Source organism: Hemiscyllium ocellatum, chromosome 28 (assembly GCF_020745735.1).
Source record: "Hemiscyllium ocellatum isolate sHemOce1 chromosome 28, sHemOce1.pat.X.cur, whole genome shotgun sequence".
Lineage (NCBI taxonomy): Eukaryota > Metazoa > Chordata > Chondrichthyes > Orectolobiformes > Hemiscylliidae > Hemiscyllium > Hemiscyllium ocellatum.
In genome coordinates, this window is record NC_083428.1 from 40,054,065 (window position 1) to 40,060,064 (window position 6,000).

Below are 6,000 nucleotides of genomic sequence, written 5' to 3' on the forward strand. Positions count from 1 at the left end.
AGGGCCTGTTTCCATACTGTAGGAAATCTAATCTAATCAAATCCTCACCAGGCCCATGGGTTTGCTCATCCTCACTTTCTTCCTCACTAAGTTTACCTTCAGCCTTCATCTCCATCCTTTTAAGCTGACTTTTCTGTCTAAGTAGCAACTTCTGAAGTTCAAACTCCTCTTTCTTCCTTTCCCCTCTCTCCTTTTGAATCTCTTTTCTCTCTCTCTCTCTCTCTCTCTCTCTTTTTCCTCTGCTAAAACAACTGTCCTTTTTGTTCTTCTAGGGCCTTTCATTCTTGTTCTCTTTCCTCTGCTTTTATTTGTAACTCAAACAGTTTCATTTCTTTTTCTCTTTCCTTTTCTTTTGCCTTTAATTGAAGCTGCTTCATTCTCAATTGAATTTTAACTATCTTTAAAAATTCTGATGGAGTTTCCAGCAAATTTAAATGCTATTGCAGTAATTATCTCTCCCTTTCCCACAGAAAGAGGCAGCTCCAACTCCAGCTTGACTACCAATTCCAGCAGCTTTTTCTTGTTCACCTTTTGTAAAGCCACTAAAGTCACTTCTGCCACCTCCAGAAAGCACTTAGTGACTGATAGAGCCATTGCTATCCCAAGCGCTGTTTAATTCAATTGAAATCAATACCACTAACACCTACCACTCGCTGCCTTTGAGTCCAACAACCCTAATCCCAATTTTAAGCTATGCAACAAATCCCACAAAGAGCCCCCAGTCTGTTATGGACCAGGCCAGACCCACTCAAAACATTTCAAGAAGGTCCCTAACTTTTCTAGTTGTTTTAAAGTCTATATTCCAGGAGTGATGCAGCTGGTCCAAACACTCAGTTTTAAACAAAATAGAATTTATTTACACATGATCAAAAGAAAACTGGATTTAGGATATTTAAAAACTATTTAAAAACCCATTCGACTCTATTGCCACTTAATGATGCTTTTCAAAATACTTGCAACATCCCCATAAATACCCCCTTGGCAAAATATGTAAAATTAAACACAGGTTCTTAGAGGAGAGATGTAGGAGAAAGGGAGGATCAGCATGGAGCTGTTTCTTTGACCAGCAGTCTCCAAAATTGACTGGTTGCTAAAATCAAACCAAACCAGACCAAACCGGGGAAAAAGTTGAGCTTGGCCAATTGGACATTCCCTTTTCATTATACAAGTTTTTTTTAAACTTGAAACCCTTTTGCCTGTTGGCTATAATCAAATTTGCCCTAAAACCCATACAAACCAGACACATTGGAATCTATGTGTTTACAACTCCGCTGGAAAAAGAAAACCAGGACAACCTAACCTTGTTAAAGGAACAGCATTATCACATACTTTATATCCTTTATTAAAACCTTGTATCTGTGGCTACTTATTAATTTATGAATCTCTAATTATTTAGTGTGATAACTGTCAATGTAAACCCATATCGCATGTATTTTTCTCCTTTGATGAGGCCACTATCTCGGCGGGGAGCTGTAAGAGTGACCGTTGGTACTGAAAAGACAACCATGTGTCAGAGTGATTTAATGGAAAGCTGACTGATGATCAAAACAGTTGGAATGACCTATCACCTGTTGGTACTTGAGATTACTGACCGTGCCAGACTTTTAGCAGTTAAAAGGGAGGTCCATGCGTTCCACTACACTCCTTAAGGACCTACCATTCACCATGAAACTCCTCCCTTGATTTGACTTTCCAAAATGCAAGATCACACACATATCTATATTAAATTCCATTTGCCGTTTCTTGGCCCACTTCCCCAGCTGATCAAGGCTCTGCTACAATTTCTGATAACCTTCCTCACTGTCCATGATACCTCTTATTTTAGGGTCATTTGCAAACTTACTAATCATGCCTTGTACATTTTCATCAAAATCATTGAAATAGATAACAAACAGTAATGGTCCAACAGCGAACCCGAAGCACTCTGCTAGTCACAGGTCTCCTGTCTGACAAGCATCTTTCCACTATTATCCTCTGCTTCCTACCATCAAGCCAATTGTGTATCCAATTTGCCAGCTCCCCTGGATTCCATACGATCTAACCTTCTAGAGCAGCATACCATGTGAAACCTTATCAAAGGCCTTACTGAAATCATATAGAGTACATCTACCACCCTGCCCTCGTCAACCTTCCTGGTCACTTCATCCAATAACTCTAACAAATTTGTGAAGCATAATCTCCCACGCAAAAAGTCATTCCACCTCCTTCCACCTATCGCATTTCCAACGCCCCTCCCCCAAGTCCCGCCTCCCTACCTTTTATCTTAGCCTGCTTGGCACACTCTCCTCATTCCTGAAGAAGGGCTCATGCCCGAAACATCGATTCTCCTGCTCTTTGGATGCTGCCTGACCTATGTTTTTCCAGCAAAACATTTTCAGCTCCTACCTCCTATGCATTTTTGGCTTATTGGTCTGTAGTTCCCAGGTTTTTCTTTGTAGCCCTCTTGAATAAGGCACGGCATTTGCTACCCTCTAGTCTTCTGGGACCTCACCTGTGGCTAACGATGATACAAAAATATCAGCCAAGGCCACTGCAATTTCTTCTCCAGCCTCTTGCAGTGTTCTTGGATATGTCTGGTTACGACCAGCAGATTTATCCACTGAACGGCCTCTTTCCATTGATGTCCATCTCTATGACTGCAATTAACTAATTACTTTTGAAATTTAGCCAGTGTTGTAATGTAGAACAAATAATTGGTGAAACGAAGATGGGCCGCTACTTGGGGCTCATATTCTATATTTTCCCTATATATATAATTTGTGAATGTGGTATTTGTGAGGCATGAATTTACATTTGTATTTAATGTGGAAGTGTTGGAATTTGTCACTATAATGTGTCTTTTTCAGAATGATTCTCCATTGGAGCCGGTTCAATGTACAGCGAGTGGCATCTCATTTGAATGTAGAAGTTCTGAAGCCACCTCCACATTTCTAATGGAAACAGTAAAATATACTGCCTGCCAATTTAAGTTGTATGCTAATTTTGGATATATACATCTCTCGTGGACGAATAAATGTTTAAACAAAGAAACAGTCTCCTTTGGGCTAAGAAGAAATAAACGGTTAAATTTGCCCTTCATTCTTCTTGACAGAGCAGTGAGACAAAATCACGAATCTTCTACTAGAGTACAGTACACAAAGGGAGCTCTGATCAGCAGTCTGAAGAAAGAAGACTTGGTAAAGTTGTTGCAGTTTACCATTTTGAGGAAATCCTTTATGTTGGTCTTTATGGTCTTAGTATGTGGTGAAGCTGTTAACAATCTTTTTATTCTGGCAGTCTGATTAAAGCACTAGAGTTCTTTTTAATGCACAGTAAAGCTCAAAATGGGATTTGGGGAGTGGATCTGTAGTTGGATACAAGTACACTACACAAACATCAATAACATAAGTCTTGATCAATGAGTGGGAATCAGAAAGCTTCCTGATTTAAATCAGGAGTCAGGTAGGGTTGCCATTCTCTCCATCCTGTCTTTTTGCTATAGTCCATCAAGAAAGATGTGGGGGAAAAGTTGTGGGTTAGAGCTATCTCTGGTATTGGAGTGATCAGATCAAAGCTGCCTTATATGTGGCTTAAGTCACCATTGTGATAAAGGTGTATAAGGTAACATCATTTGGCATTTTAAAGAAGAGACAAATCGGTTTTTGATTTCAATTCTATGAAGGTAGCTTTTTTGAGAGGTCATAAACTTATTTGGAACAATGAACTAAATATATATTTTCCAACAAAACATATTCCTGGTGCCAAGCATGTGGTGTTAATTGGATTTTACTTTGCTGAGTTTTACAACATAAGAGAAAACAAATGGTCAGGGTCCACTAGTAGCTTAAGGTCAAGGGAACAATTTCATCCTAGCAGGGCAGGTTGTTAGTTTTTAAAACCTCCACATTGTGAGGGTTTGTAAAGTCTGGCTGTTGAAGACAAAAAGGAATCAAAGTTGTCAGAACTGGAAAGAAGTCTCTTAAATCATTAAAGCTGGAGAAAGTCAGTCATGTAAGAAACTATAGTTAAGATAGGAGTAATTCTTCACTGGAAATATCTGCAAAGGATATTGCTGGAAATGTGTTGAATATTTTTGCTGATAGTAGTAATATATAGCTTAACTGTCTTATCTGTATAAGGTTTTATTTGTTTCTGTTTTGTAATAAACTTTTGTTCTTCTGTTAGAGAACATTGGCAACAGCCTTGTGTGAGTAAGCACCCTGGTAACCCCACTGCAAAATTAAAACTTTATAATTTATAAATCCAGGTCTCACTCTAGGATTTAACTTGACAGTATTGTCATCAGCTGAGATCATAATAGCTGAGCTCAAATCCACTGTTGCTGTACAGTCTAGTTTGCATTGATGACCAGTTTGAAGTAGTCTCAGGAGCATTGGTAGATGAAAGCAAGAGTGAACGTTGTTCTTTGGGAACAGGGCCAAATATCCTTTGTCCCCTTAACGGTCAGGTGAGATATTCTTCCACAAGCCCCACCACACACCTCCCTCTAGATGACTGTGGTGAAGAAAGTGTTGTCGTTCACCTCCCATGAGGAATGTGCCTTTCCTTCCCGCCTATCTGCTCCGCCCTCGACTCTGACCTATCAAATCACTGCCCACCTTTGTCTACCTATCGCATTCCTAGCTGTCCCCTCAATCCCACCCCTCCCATTTATCTCTCAGCCCCCTTTCCTACATTTCTGATGAAGAGTTTATGCTTGAAAGTCAACTCTCCTGCTCCTCAGATGCTGCCTGACCAGCTGTGCTTTTCCAGCACCACACTTTTTGACCCTTTTTTAAGGATGTCTAAAGAAAGATGCAATTGTAAGGTTCATTCTGAGCAACTTCATGGTGCAGAATTGTGTGCTGTAAATGCTGTTCTTAGGGAGGCACTGTGAGACAAATATCATATCCACTTGGAGGGCTATCTACTTGGTGAAAGATAATTGCACAAAACTTACTGGTCATTCAAAGAAAGAATTCAGTGTTGCAGACTGGTATGTTCCAAAGTGCTAAACGACTACTAAAACTCCTGGCAGTCACTACAGAGGTGCAATGTTGAGAGGTTACTGTCTAAAACCTTTCAGTTATAACACACACAAGGGCTGATAAAAAAAAGCTGTGTTTCTTAAAAGAAATATATATTTTGAATAAAGGATTGAAAATGCATTGAAGTGTCCCAGAATGGAACATGGTTTATAGAGGGGGAAAGAAAAGTCTATTGCAATTTCTTTAATTTCTATTTTAAATGTTTTTGTCCTCAGTCTATATGTCTGATGTGGAAAGTTAATTTGTTACGGATTATTATTATTACGGATATAATGTGTAAAATAATATTTGGGGCCAAATTTAATTTTATTTCAGATTCTGTACTATTTGAGTTGAAATGTTTTGTGATGCATTTTTACAAATTTTATGAATAAAGTATGGTTTTGTTTTGGAAGGAGGAAGAAAAGCAAAACCCACAAAGCAGTGTGGTAATGATCAAATAATCTGGATTCGAGAGAACTATTATTTAGGATTTAAAAAGTTCTCTGCTTTTTCTCAAATGGTGCCATGGGATCACTTACCTGAGATGATAGAGTCCTGAAGTCTAATCTTAATATCCCACCCAAAAGACAGCACCCCTAACCATTTTAGCATGCTCTATGTTGCACTGAAGTGTCAGCCTGTGTTCAATTTTCAAGACTTGAACATGCAAGACTTGACTTGTTCACACAGAGGTCAGAGTGCTAGCATTTAACTAAGATTGATACTTTGATAGTTGGTAGCTTGTGCATGTAGTTAATTACAATTACAAAAGTCTTTTCTACCCTGGCCAATAGCATTATCTTCAATACAAAGCCATTGGACTTCGCAGAAGAAGACCCATTCGGCTCAAATCTGCTCTGCCATTCAATACAATTATGTCTCATCTGACCCTCAACATTATTTTTCGCTATAACCCTTGATTCCTTTACTGATGAAAAATCTATCTTGGCCTTGAACATTGTGAACAGCAGAGTCTGACCAATTTCCTGCA